This window comes from Ostrinia nubilalis, chromosome 1 (assembly GCF_963855985.1).
Source record: "Ostrinia nubilalis chromosome 1, ilOstNubi1.1, whole genome shotgun sequence".
NCBI lineage: Eukaryota > Metazoa > Arthropoda > Insecta > Lepidoptera > Crambidae > Ostrinia > Ostrinia nubilalis.
Window position 1 is genome coordinate 4,423,985 of NC_087088.1, and position 15,481 is coordinate 4,439,465.

Consider the following 15,481-nt stretch of genomic DNA (forward strand, 5'->3'; position numbering starts at 1 on the left):
TGCGGGGGCTGCAAATTCATGTTGTGACGTCACGCGCGAATATTGGAAATTTTTGAAAATTTTAAAAAGTCCGTAAACTTCTCGAGGCTCTATCTTCGGTAATACTGGATGGATTGAGGTGAAATAAAAACTAGTGTAATGTGTGTGATCTAAACTTTAAATTAAGTCATAATTTAACTTAATATTACAACTTATGCGTGTTGTCCATTAGAAGGTCCGATTGAGTCATGTCAGACACCTAAATATCATTATCGTTAGCTCATAATCTAGTATCTACTGTACGAGGAAGACCCCCTCTCTAATTTACTAAAGACTGGGCCCATACACCCCGTGCAGGTCAGACGAGTGGGTGGTACACGTATACATTTAAGATGACTTATGTGCTAACACAACCCCTAAATTATCGATACAAAATTAAAATAAGCCAATAAAATCGATACTATGCTATTCTGTCTCTTTAGTTAGGTCTACCAAAATATTACGAGTTCTTTCGTTTCAGCCGAAAGACGTCCACTGCTGGACAAAGGCCCCTCCCAAGTAGGTATAATTTCCTCTGACTGGGTTTTCTTTGGACTTGCTGACCGCATTCTATTTTTCAGTACCAAGCATACTTGTTCAAAAAGCAAAAGTATGTTTCCGCCCGGGATCGAACCGGGGGCCTTCTGCGTGTTAGGCAGATGTGATAACCGCTACACCACGGAAATTGCTTATTTGCTCAGAATACAGAACAAACCAGAAGGAGTGTTCGATAACATTTCTACGCGGCAACTTGTGTCCAAAATACTTCCCCTCCCGCGCCCCTCTACCCCCTTTAGTGTTACTAGCGCCGTGTGACACCCCCATTTTTGGGGTAAAATTATGTAATTTTTTAAAGAGATGTTAAACAAGTAAAAAATAAGTAAGTGAAATAAGTACACACGGCCACAGTGTTAACTATCCATTTCCGTTTTTGCTCTCGCTCTCATCAGATGGTGATTCTTTGCGATAGAACGAGACGACATGACTGGCCATAGGCATAGATAGTACGTACCTACCTATGAATTTAATTTTTACTCCGAAGTACCTAACTAAGTGTAGATGATTATTTATTTCTATTAAATAGTGTATTAAACTACATGTAGGTATAATATGTTATTTAAAAGTCAATTACAAAAGTCGAATATAAATTTTAGAATGCCAAGTAAAACAAAAAAGAAACTTAAGGTTCTTTATTATGTAAACATATCGACAACAAAACATTTGTTTACGGCGCAGTAGTGCTTTTAGTTTAACTTTTCTTGGAGTCAAAAACAGAATCCAAATCAAAAACATCACCAATACTTGAATTTGATTGCGAGGCAACTCTGGCTGTGTATCCTGAAAGAAAATCAGAGTAAGTATGTAAGCAATAATTAATTACTTAAAATTATTATTAAATATACAAATATTGCTGCTGCTGATCTGTTGATTCCAATGCCTTACTTTTGAATAAATGGGAAAGTATGAAATTCACGATAGTAATTTATTATCTCCTCATTATTTAGGGAGTAATATTATAAATTAATTCAAATATTAAAATCAAATCAAAATCAAAAATATTTATTCAGTTTAGACCACAAGTGGCACTTATAATTTAATTAATCAGGTTGTCATGTCATGGATGAAATTACACTAAAAACTAATTAAAACAAAAAGGATGGGAAAAATATTCCATTATTCTGTGGTAACGCTAACAAAATTAACGCGTGAATTTTTTATAGACAAATGTAATTCAATATAAAAAAGTAGGGTAAAATATTCCGTTGACCTGTGGCAACACTTACAAAATACAACCGTGATTTTTTTTGAAAATTATTATTTAATTAAAATGAATTGGAAATGTGCTACTTACGGATAAAACATGATCCCATGCACTTTCTTCGTAATTCCAGTAGCATTCTTACATGTTGGAACGGCACAAGACGGCATAATTTAATTATAAAGTGTCAATCTGACGGATATGTAAACAATGCGCGCGCCGGCCATTGACTAATTGCTCTAAAGTCAAATTAGTGCGATTCGGAGTAATTTATATGAATACACATTTACGCCCGTTGACGGTTTCTGGTTTGTTCCGTATTCTGAGCTTATTTGATATAGATTTACGAACGGCTAGCGTGGAGTTGTAATGTCTTACGTTTCACTTTCACTTCAAAATCTCGTAAGACCTTGACCACACTCATTGATGAAAATATGTAGAGCAATTATGCTGTATCCATACTGCCGTGTTATGCTAATAACATGGCCGTAATTGGTGGTGGATACAAGGTGGACCGACGACCTGATAAAGGTAGCAGGAAGGCGCTGGATGCAGGCCGCTACCAACCGTGCGATGCGGAAGTCATTGGGGGAGGCCTATGTTCAGCAGTGGACCTCCTATGGCTGAAATGATGATGATGATGATGATGATAGCCGTATTGGTAGTTGTGGCCATAATTTTACTATGTCAATCAATATGGCAGATGACAGCAGGCAGTAGCTGTATGAAAACTGTAGTGTAACCACGCCTGTAGTGTAATTTAATGCCACAATTACCTACTGTTGTAAATGGGACCTAGATCATAGATGGTATTGTAGTGTGGCTCTAGCATTATACAAAGCAAGAATCAATATAAATGAACCCTCAGAAAAAGTGAACAAGAACTAAGTGTGATAGTCCAATTTATGACGGTAGAGATTTCAGGATTTGATTGATTTTGTAAGAATGTAAGAGGTTAATTTCAAGCAAATAAGTCGATGGTAGATACAGCTAATGATAATATTATGAAGTAAAACAAATATTCATGCATTCATATAATATCTGATATGTTTATAAAATGTGTAATTCTGATCACAACATAAAATTGGAAGATTACAGATAAAATTGTTAGCTCGTAAATTTTATGGCTTACCTAATTTATTGGTACTGATAATAAATGTAACGTACCGATATAAAATTGTATTGAGCTAATTGGCTCCAGAATTTGGATTTTATATGTAAGTATTGTGTGGGACTCAAATCCTTACTTCTGGATATGCTACTCCGTTATGGGAACCTGCAAGCCAGGTAGAGGTTTGTATGTTCAATGGGTAAATTATCTTCGTTATGTACTTACATAATATGAGTTAGATAAGTGTTAATCTGTCATTTCTTAACCAAACTGCATCTGCTTTATAACTGCTCTACATTTATCAATGAGTGTGGTCAAGGTCTCACGAGATTTTGAAGTGAAAGTGAAACGTGGAACATTATTGTCACTGCTAGCCGTTCGTAAATCTATATCTTGTAAGCAAGTTTCCGTGGTGTAGCGGTTATCACATCTGCCTAACACGCAGAAGGCCCCCGGTTCGATCCCGGGCGGAAACATTTTTTATGTAAGTACGAGTATACAGTGTGTGTTTAGCTCTATACCAGGCAAGGTGACCAATTTTTAAAAGTTCATCGTATTTTGTGACGTAAGTTTTATTTATAATGCACTTTATTAATGGAAACAAAAACATGTTGCGTCAATGTTAACTAATAACGTCAAAAAATCCACTCAAGAAATCTTGTTCTTATAAATTCAATATTCTATTATTGTGCCACACTCCCTTCACCCAACAATAACCGACGGCAAAAAGAATATTTAACAGACGTTAATTTAATCTCTTGAGCAATGCAAATTATTTTCCACGCAAATATTTGGGTTTCTACAATTAAATCTGCCGTAAAAAAATAAACAACTCAGTACTCAAAGGCTGTAAGGTTTGCATGGAGAACGGTCCCTTCCGCTCCGATAGATTTTCCATATTCTGCTCAAGCTTGCGTAGCGCAAATAGAACAAACAGAACACAATACTATTTTCCAGATGAGGAAGTAAGTAGGAATTGCCGCAAGCCTGCAGTATGATTTTATAAAAGAAAGTTGAAGTGTTGAAGTCACTACAAAAAACTAAACCATTGACATTAACCGAGTATGTCTGGCATGGCAATTGTAGAGCACATAAAATTAACATTCTCTAGATTGTCTCCTATTTTAGAGATAAACTGCTTGTGACCACGGCTGCAGCATCGCAGCCGAAACGTCAAGCCGTGAGTACATAATGTAACCCATTAATAAACGTCGCATTAAGACCCGTGTCTTACTATTTTAGATAAGTTTTTTAGCTTTCAAATCTACTACTGTAACAACAGGATGCAATCAAGATCTATGACTATGACAATGTTGTGTCAGTTTGCTTGAATCAACATTACACGGTTAATTTATCGACTTGCCGAAATTATCGTTACAGTTGTATCGACTTTCTAACCGGTCATTATGGCAAATTTGGGCGGCCTATATTCAGCAGTGGACATCCTGTTGCTGAAATGAAGATGATTACTTATTGAAACAAAATTACTGAAATATTTATTTTGTGCCAAAAACTAGACTGGCTGTTCTCTTTACACTTTGTCTGTAGTCCGGTCCTAATTTGAGATTTGTTTGCTTTACCGCCCGATTGGCTTGTTTTGATAGAAGTTTCTGTTGTGATGTTTATTGTCGGATGAACTGCCGCTATTGATCCCTACTTAATGTACTGTGCTAATTGAAAGAGACCCGAGCACCACAGGGTTCGGTGTTGCTGTTTATTTTTGACAATGTCCAATGAAGCAGTCATTTGTCGACATTGTTTTTGAGGAAACACTGGATAATAAGCACAGTTTTAATTTAATATTTATATGTTTAATTAAAGAAAGCATCAAAATAAGTAATTAAATATTTATCCGCAATGTCATATTATTATTATCATCTCATTACAAAACCTAGCACGTCATCATCATCGTCATCATTTAATTTAGATTGCACTGAAAGAACACTACCCTCTTCAATTTACCAGAGGTAAACGGAGGACTTGGTCTGCACTCCTCACAATGGAGAGACAGGTTGCAGAGGCCTGGTTTTAGCATAAGTAGGTATATTTTCTCATAGAAGTCACACTTCATCATCATCATCTCAGTCATAGGACGTCCACTGCTGATCATAGGCCTCCTCCAATGTTTTCCATGTTGCCCGGTTGGTAACGGCCTGCGTCCAACGCCTTTCTGAGCTGCTACCTTTACGATGTCGTCGGTTCAATTTGTGGTCACTTGGCTTATTAGTTTTAATAACGATACAAATATTAAAGCTATTTGGTGGTAATCGGTTTGCTTCCAAGGTCTCTTTGAGGTAATTAGTCTGACACGAGGCTGTGAATACATCCACGCGACAGAAGAATATTATGCTAATGTTGTAATTATTTTTGCCAGTTTCTTCTTACTGCTATGTTAAATAGCAGACGACTCCTATAAGTAATAGAAACGAGGCCCAAAGGAGCACTTCAAACATAAATTCCAGCACTTCCAGATGATAAATAACAGCAATAAAAATATTATGACCGTTTACCACGACACCTTATCATACCGATAAGCAGAAAACAATTAATGCTTCAAACTGAAGTGCGTGGGCCAAATTAAATTTTCATTTTCACGACTTACTCGTTTATCTCGCCGGCCAGTGACGTCCAAATTTGTCAAATGTCCTCCACTAGAGCTGTTAACCTGCTGACCTATTTGTTTGCCAGTTAACCCACGATGACATATGTTTTCGCGGCTAAAATGACCCCATAACACGCGAGCTGGGTCACTATAAATTATGTCCAGCGCGCATTGAAGCAAACCCGCGACACATGCCATAAAAATGCCCAATAAAAAGCAACACAAGTGTCAGAAATAAAGAAAAAATAAAAGAAAGGTTTTTAGTCTGTGACTCTTAACCTTTAACCGACGACGTGATTTTTTTGTCACGCCGTCTGCGACGTGCGGTCTGTGGGACCGCTATACTGTTTACTCAAAAAGTAATATTTTTTTGTATAAAAGTATATTGGTTTTATAATTTTTGAGAACATTATAGTATTACAAATAAACATACGTAAAATTTGCGAGGAATCAATGTATATTTTTTATTTAATTATGGCTAAAACTTTTTTGACCCTTAATTTCATTGAAATTACACTAGAGCTCAATAATACCTATATAACTTGTAAATTTTAATCAAAGCAAGAAAAACTATACTCCTTCCTAAATATAGTGAACATAATGAATAAAATAAAAATAAATGACACGTAAATTACATGCACAAAAAAAATTGACGTAGGGTAAACATCAGGCAAAATAAGGACATTTTTTTTTACCGCATGCCAAGCATTTTCGTAATGCATAGGTAACACCTGTAAGATTATTTCGTTTTCAATTTAGGTGGACTAAAATGTACGTCTTTTTTGTAGCTGGTGCAATGACATCAGGCTGATTTGGCATGTTAGAGCCTAGAATACATGTCACTGTTTTCTTTACCACCCGTTTCGCGGTATTTTTTTACAGACTACCATCTTTTACATAATATTATGTTCAAATTAATATCAATATATCATTAGGAAATGTCTTTTCCTAGGTTGTGGTGGCCCAGGATCCATCATTTTTACAAAAACTTAGTCGTCTAAAACAAAAACGCCAGTTTCAGTATGGTACAAAAATGTCACGTAGTCTGCGACGTGCGGTCCCACAGACCGCTGTTGAACTTTAAATCTAATTATCTTATTAAAACTGCCCTCGTCGATGTAACCACTACCTGTAGTGGCGTTTGGGCAACTAAACTCGAAGGTACTGAGACGCTCGGGACACGGGAGTAAGTAGAACATTGCAATCCAGAAATTTCAAAAACCGGAGCGGTCTGTGAGACCGCACCTCGTCGGTTAAAGGTTAAGTCAACTGTGACCTTGCGTGATGGAATCCAGTTACTAAAATGTCAAAGTGTACAATTACTTCCCCTTTCCCAGTGTCATTGATACTACTGTTTATTATTCTCAAGTTTAATAGGTAATAATGACGAGTCTCTACAAATAGATACGAGTAGCCCGAGTAGGTAGGTAGACTCATAGTTTATTTTTATTGTTACAGATTATATCAGCACATTAGGATTATTAATGACCAGTGTCACTACTGTTTAATTTCATACGATTACCTACCTATCTAGATTACCTAACTTTTAAAAACCAGCTTAAGTAATTGTTTTTTAAACTTGCCTTAAATTAAAAAAATCTTTTGAGCCTGTATTTTCATAGCCAGCCAGTAGAAACGAAGATCATGTAATTTTCATTTGAATTCATATTTTAGATACTATCATTTAAAAAAATCGAGATCATTAATTTCGTCCCTCGCATGACTAACTAACCTATCTCAGTTTTGCCACTTTCTCAAAACCACGGGTTTTCAGTTACATAGGTCATTTCAAATGGCAATGCCAGATTTTGTATGGAAGGTGGCGTCTTTTTTTTTTTTCGCGCGGCCATCGACCAAACTTTGTTTTTTGATTACAAAATAGTGTAATAAACCAAACTTACTATGGCAAGTATAGGTATCTACCTCTAAACTCAGTCTGAACTGAGTTACGAGCATTAGAAGTTTTCATACTAGATTTGCTTTTTGCGCGCAAGTTTTGTAAGAATTGCAACAAAATATTGCGCTATTTTTTTATTGCGCTGATTCTGCTGCATAATGATGTCTGGAGCCTTTAATGGATGGTACTGTTTGTTTACACATACAATGTCACTAATTAACGATACCATCTACCCATCTACACTTAAAACGATGCCCAACAAGACTGCATCGCTCTCATACCTACTCGCAACATGTTTCCGCATCAGTCCGCCCGCCCAACATTCCTGGCGAATCTATCGATAAAAAGCGGTCCGTACCTATCGCGGGGATGCAGCACGATTGCACCCCACTGATACATTGTATTGGTATTTTGATTTTTTCGCGTGACTTCAGAGGGTGGGGTTGGTGTGTGTTCCAAGTTACAGAATGAAGAGGATATTAATATAGAAAAGTACAGTTGCTAATGATGCTAGTAAAAATTCACTCTGCATTCTTAGCGATTTCATGTAAAAACACACAATAATTGTATGTTATTACAGATTCGAATCAGACACCAAGTCACAAATTGAATTTCCTACTTACCAACATTGTGTAGAACATTACGTTATTAAAAATACAAGCAAGTGTTAAACGATTTTTTCTGTTTGGTCTAAAAATTAACCGGCAGAAAATGCCATATGGGTAGTTCTACTCACGGTGGAATTATTTAGGACCATAAAATGAATCTCCAGTTTTTGTTAGTAATCAGTATAAACAGTGACTAAAGACCGAGAATATACTACAACATATCCAATTTTTAACGGGCCAGACAAAATTATGATAAATATTGATTTTATAGCGGTTTTTCTATTTTCGATGGACAGGGAAGTGAGAACATATACAGGATAGTGAAAATTTAACTGAAAGATGCATTTGAGTTTATAGTCTTTATTCTAAAAATAATAAAAAATAGTTTTATGTGCATCATAAAGGTCCACTATCAAGTGAACATTGAACTCATTTAGGTTGCTTCTTTTTCCGTCACCTGATCTCTTTGACTTTTCCCTACTATTTGTATCTCCTTCTATTATCTTCCTCTTCTTTCCTCAACGCTTTTCTTCGACTGGAAACAATTCGTTAGTATCTATTTTCAGCATCTCCAGCAATCCATCAGGATCATCAATGTTCATTCAGTCCCAGTACACTCGTAAGGTCAACCAAGTCTGATGAATCAAAATACTGGTGTTGCAGGCATTACTGGTCTCAGTTTCAGATTCAGTTTAAGCGTCATCAACATTTGCTTTCATGGAAGAATATTTTACGATGCCTATTTGGAAGTGCTCGCACACGTTACTGCAAAAACAGCTAAAAGTTTGTATAGAGTCAAGCAAGTCAAAATGGAGTATCCAGTTTCAATGGAGTGTATGCATTTGCCTGCACTTATTGTATTTGTAAAATGCCTTTATATGGCAGTAAGTTTTGCTGGTTAGTCGATATTAACTTTTCCATTTTCTTCGTAAACCCAGGGAAATGATACACAGGGAAGTGAGATTTTTTATGTATTTTGCTAAAATCATGAATTATATAAACTTCATATCAAATTTAATATTATCAGTCAATGGACGCAAGCGAATTTGACAATATTGTTTCATAATTGCCCTAAAATAATATAAAATACTGTTATAAATACGTAACAGATGAGTGAGAAGTTGTCTGGCCCAGACACGACAGACGATGATAACAGCGTAGCTGCGTCTAACTGACTGACGATTAGGGCGAAATAAACGTTTCACTAGGCGAACTTAACTGCATACTTAAATACATAAGAACGACAACGTGGCTTACCCTTTGTTTTGTTACAGATTTTAACGTGTTTATAGGTGGCAGGGAAGTGATACTTAATTCGTGTCGCCTTTGTTCAGCAATCAAAAAATTATGTAAATAGGGAATTCAAACATAATCCATATAGGTTAAATGAAAGATACACTAATGGTTACTTTCAATACAATGTTATTTTTGACTAATTATATTTTTATATATTTTTTATTGTGATTTACATCATGAATTCTGGAATGTCACCCCACAGGGAAATGAGAATTTTTCCCATTTGAAGCCATTTTTGTCTGGGATGTTTTTATTAAAACGTGTTGAAATTCAGTGACCAAGTACTATGTGAGTTAAACTTTATTAATACGAGAACTTTATTAATACCTAAAACGAGAACTATTAATTGGTAATTTAAGGAGCTGCAAGTTGAGCCCCGTAAAATTCCCTGATTTGTAGAACTACCCATATGACACTGTACGCCTTACTACGAATTTTGTGTGGCATTAAAGTCTAAATAAATACGTTTCTTTAAATTTATTAAATAGTTCAATTGCTTCTTCAAATCGCATTTTTCTTTAACTCACGACAACCAAATATTAGGGGTCTTATATCCCAGGGGAATCAGCGGAAATTTTATGTTCCATTCAATTCAACTGCCAATAAATTGCTCCTTCGGTTTCTGTATCTGGATTTACACCAATAAATACTCCGAACGAAGATGTTTCACGGTGATTCAGGCTCTGACAATCGTTAAACAAGGTTACAGGCAATTTGAAAACGAAAACAAGTGACAAACGTTTTTAAAGCTGCATCGAATTACAATATTTTGTTTTACAATGACGAGTTTACACAAAATGATCGTTTTTTGTTTTTTATCGATTTGGTTTTTTAATTAACTTTACAAATCCTCTCCTCTCAGTATGAAATAAGGTTTTCTACTGTTAAAAATAAATGAATAAAAAACCCATTTCAGCAAACATTCGAGTTACTTGAACCCAGAGATAAAAACTCTAAGGCTGGGTTGCATCATCTTACTTTAACTTTGACAAACGTCAAAAATCTGTCAAACTCCATACAAAAATCACCGGTTTTCGTTAAAGTTACGGTCAAAGTTAGGTGGTGCAACCCACCCTAAATCTATAGGTATTTTAATGAACAGTATGACCAATAGAAACGCTACTTTTGATAGGAAATTACATTTTCTATTATGTACAAAAATTATGGCCAAAAGGGTACAAACTTCTAAAACCTGATGATGACGGTAACATAATAATAGAATAACAATACCATCTAACTTTACTCTAGACAGAAATACTTAACTAAAAATAATGCTGAAAAAGATGAAATGTCTGAAGTGAGCCTGTAGGTAGGCGTTACGAGACCTTTTATTAAGCTTTTTCTACGGTGGCCCGATACTTTTGCGACTGGAACAACGCAAAGGTTTCCGTAACTACCTTGCCCTTACTCACCGAATATCTTGGGCAGGGTTGCCTGCTTCTGATTGTGAAATTTTCATTTTCTTCACACCATAACTTAGGTACCTAAGTGTAGGTACATTACACTGCCCTTCGAACGAAATCTAAATTTCAAATCGTGCTTTATTAACTTACTCTGGTAATTATCTAAAAACATAGTGATGTGATTGATGATTTATAATTCAGTCATTTTAGGAACTGTCTGTGCCTGCCACTTATATTTATTTTACGAGTAGACAGCCAAAAACCTAGTTACTACGAGTATGCATATGAGCTATGATTGACCCCATTGATTCCCAATAACTTTCTGATTTTTGCAGATTTTTTTCGCTTTCAGCTGTTTTATTAGGTATCAATAGACGTATTAAAGCAGTGACCACTAATCTCTTTCTCCTAGCCTTTCCTGATGATGTGCAGACCTGCCAGCCCTAGCCGTAACCAGTTCCAAGGTCACACGTGAATGTATCAGGTCGTGATGTACGGCCCGATACACGCGCGTGATTTGTGTGCAAACGGCCTACGGACATAGAGTAGGGAAGATACAGAAATAATGTTTGTAGTTTGTGCCTACTGTTGTAACTAACAGGAATCTGGAACCACCTTGGAGTTGGAGCCTCCCAGTGCCTATAAGTTCTCATTAATTAGATAGTTAAATACGTAGATACTCGCTGCGTTTAAACGTTGAATGAAATAATATGTAGGCCTGAACTATCTTTTCTTCAGCTCTCAGAAGTGCTATAATTATTTTTAACTGAATATGCTGTCTACAATAATTTCGCGCGATGCATACTTTACCTTTTCATAAATTAAGGAAACATATTTATTTGTTAAAGTAAAAAACTAAAGCTGAAACTGATGTGTGAACCTCTGTACTTTTCATATTATTTGACCGCAAAGGGTATTCTTATTGCAACTGGACGTAAAATAATGTCATTCAATATTTCTTCCCATGTGCCAGAGGTAAAATTGTTTTTGGCGTGGGTTTTCTTGGAGTAATCATTAATTTTGTTGGCTTCACCTAGAAAGGTGGTAGATAGTATGTACGATAGCAGCATGTTTCTTTTAATAAAATTAGAAATAGAGAACAACCTAGGTGCCTATTAATGCATTTCGTTATTGGTGCTTCTGTATAGTTGGGTAATAAACTCAGATCATAGATGAGGTAAATTAATGGAACCTTACCGTTTGTATAGGTCTTTTCAGAAGTAGCTATCGCTACAAGATGAAATGGTGCGTTGTTGCTTCAATCAGAATCGCAAAAAGATAGATTTTTTCCAGACACGCAAAAAATCGGTAAGTTACGGCTTGTTCTATGTACTTAATACAACAAGCTTATGTGAGCACATTTAATTTTGTCCCTAACGGGAATTGAACCTCAGCTAAGGTACTCATAAAACTCATTAATTATGCAAGTAGGCTTTTAAAAAGCACTTTTACACGTCCCAGTATTAACCCTACCACTGCTTCAGGACAATAAAATGGGCCAGTGCTTAAAAGAAGCAGCACATGAAACTCAGTCACTATAATATTGTCAGCCTCTTTTTCAAGGGTTTACAGTAGATACACGTGAACTACCAGACAGCTTAATGACTACATGTGTTCCACTATAACATAATTAGAGACGGTTTAACGACCCAATATCCGACCTAATACAAATCAATCAGACGTAGGCAAATGTCTGTACTGAGGGCATAATTAATGCGCAGATTACTCTGATCACATACCTATTCAATTGGATGAATCTGGGGGCACGGCAGTGCCCCCACCAAGTCGAGCAAAAAAGCGGCACGGCCGTACCATCCTTTTCTCGAAGCAATTCAGGCCATTTTCGACCGCCTGTAACTTCGTTGTGGATAAAACTAGAAGGCTGAATTTTCATTAGCTATGCAGGCATTGTAAAGACACGGTATATTTAAAATTTCATTCAATTTGAACCAGTAGTTTAAGAATTATAACGGGTCAAAGTTACTTAATTTTGTCACTCACTGACTCACTGACTCACTGACTCACCGATCATCAAAACTCTAAGGCACTTCTAGCAGACCTAGAAGCTTCAAATTTGGAATATAAGTAGTGTTTGGTGTATGAATCAAGGAAAAACTTAAATATTTGGGGGCACGGTAGTGCAACCGCCAAGTCGAGTAAAATTTTTCAATTTCGGTCCAGTTTTCTAGATACATAACTGCTGTCTACAAAATACAAAAAGAAATGAGATTTGGGGGCACGGTAGTGCAACCGCCAAGTCGAGTAAAATTTTTCAATTTCGGTCCAGTTTTCTAGATACATAACTGCTGTCTACAAAATACAAAAAGAAATGAGATCCCATCAAAAACAATACTTGTCAAAAAAACCAAGTCTCGCAACTCAGTTGTTCTACGGTAAAAAGTTGTGAGATCCATGTAATACCAAGTCCAGGCCAGGAAATCTTTAACGTTTTACATAAATATATTGACTTGGCCATCGCATGAAAACACGTGTAAATTAAATTATTTAGTGCGATGGCCAAGTCAATAATTTATGTAAAACGTTAAAGATTTCCTGGCCTGGACTTGGTATTACATGGATCTCACAACTTTTTACCGTAGAACAACTGAGTTGCGAGACTTGGTTTTTTTGACAAGTATTGTTTTTGATGGGTATTATTTAGGGATACAAGTTACAACCATGTTTGTTATCCACTATGTTAGTATAATACTGTATCTAATCTATTAGTTATCCATGTACAGACAGACAAGTTTTAAGAGTGATTTTGCAACAAAAATAATAATAATAATAATAATAATAATAAATATTTATTTGCAAAAAACATGGTACAATTTTGTTATTACATATTGTGTAGTGTGAACAGGCATGTTTTATCGATATGACGATATGCAAATATTTTGTCGTCGTGCAATCTATTCATATTACAATTAAAATTCATTAATTACCTTATTTTAAACAATACATAATACAATTCCATAAAAATACAATGTCAGTCAGTAAAAATAAAATAAAAATCTCAAATTCATTAGCACAATGTCAAACTTAAATCTAATTATTTATAAAATTACGAGTAAGTCACATTGTTATCCTTAATAGCCTCTCGAGGCGACCACTACGGCTAAATTGAATGAATTCATTGATGCTATAGAAACAATTCTCAACCAAAACCTTGAATATGACTCTCTTAAAGGTAGTAAATGGCAGAGTCTGGACACAATTCGGAAGCAAGTTAAATATTCTGACACACATGCTATAACTATTATTGCTGAAACAGGTTGTAATGTTAATGTGGAGAATATTAAATAAAATGTACCTACCTATTGTTTATTAATTTTGAATTTTTTGCTGATCGTTATATTAGCCAGTTATCTAAGGTCAGTGAAACCAAAGATAATATTAAAATATCTGATAGTTAAATTCATAAGCTTTACGCATTTTTATCGTTATGATTATTTTCGTAAAAATAACGTCTCACCAAATTATGGTTTCTTCTTTTTGCCAAGCTTTTGCTGATCTTGTTTTTATGGTTAGAGAGACACTTTATCTTTGTCTCGGAGATAACATCACCCCACCATGTTCCTACCTACCTCGCCAGCGCGGCAGCGCAACCACGATCACTCAGACAAGAGTGCCCGACTAAGAAGAGACTTTTAATATAATATTATAAAGAGGTAAAGTTTGTGTGTTTGTATATTTGTTAAATTGTAAGGGGTAATCTCGGGATCTACTGAACCGATTTTAAAAATTATTTCACCAATAGAAAGCCACATTATTGCTGAGTGTCATAGGTTATTATTATAAAACCGAAAAATTCCATGCGGGCAAAGCTGCGGGCGGAAAGCTAGTTTGTCATAAGAATACGATTCATTCACTTACTGAGAAACTTACATTTTATACAATATTACATTTTTAAGAGCAATATAAGTATTGTGAAAATAATCTAATTTATTTGCAAAAAAAATGCCGGAAATTCAACTAAATCTTCAATGTTTCCTCCATTTTCTCAGTCTTAAATAACGCCATCTATTGAGGATTAATTGAACTACTTACCCATTGCCTACCACAAGGACTGAGAATACCAACCTTACGTTGACATTGACGTTAATGGCTCTAAAAACTTATTGGTAAATTTCTGAACGAAAAACAGAGTTACCAGATAAAGCGACAAAATTACCCTTATCTGCATTTTTATCGGGGCTTGCTTATTAAACGGTCGCGCTGGACTATTGTTTAAATTGATATTTAGTATGGAAATATATATCATTATAAACTCATTTTTAACGCCTGTGAGTCTAGACAAATTCAAAATTATTTATTGTGAAACATAGGTGTTTACAGATAAAAAATTACATTGTGGTAGTCTCACAGTCTCACTAAAGTGCACATTAAAATCGTAAACCAGTCAAAAAGTGGTCGAAAGGCCTTTTTTTGTATGGAGTTTTGAAGGATTCGATTTTTGATTCGATCAATAAATGTAACTTGTCTAGGGGGGCAGCTGTTTACTGATTTTTGTAATACACCTTTTTTTTTTTAAATCAGTTTGTGGTGCGCAGAATCGTGAAAATGTGTATTTTGACTTGCTGAAAAGTGATAAAATATAATCTTTTATGTTGGATAAATCTACATAAAATAAAATACAAACAATATATTAAGTCAGTTTGTCCTTTATTTTAAGGTTCAATGGAATTAATTAGATATATTAGAATAAATTAGACAACTCCTATTTTTTTAGGAGATTTTTTTGACGTTGACAACACCCGAATGACGTAAATCACAACGATCGATCG

The 15,481-nt window shown here is 35.4% G+C and overlaps 2 non-coding genes across 2 annotated transcripts; one reads left to right on the forward strand and one right to left on the reverse strand.

Annotated features, from left to right (window-relative positions):
• Positions 1 to 631: 631 nt before the first annotated feature.
• Trnav-aac (transfer RNA valine (anticodon AAC)) lies at positions 632 to 704 on the reverse strand. The gene has a single exon. It is a non-coding gene; the product is annotated as a tRNA-Val (tRNA).
• Positions 705 to 3,291: 2,587 nt separating this feature from the next.
• Positions 3,292 to 3,364, forward strand: Trnav-aac (transfer RNA valine (anticodon AAC)). Its single transcript has one exon. It is a non-coding gene; the product is annotated as a tRNA-Val (tRNA).
• The last annotated feature ends 12,117 nt before the right edge of the window (positions 3,365 to 15,481 follow it).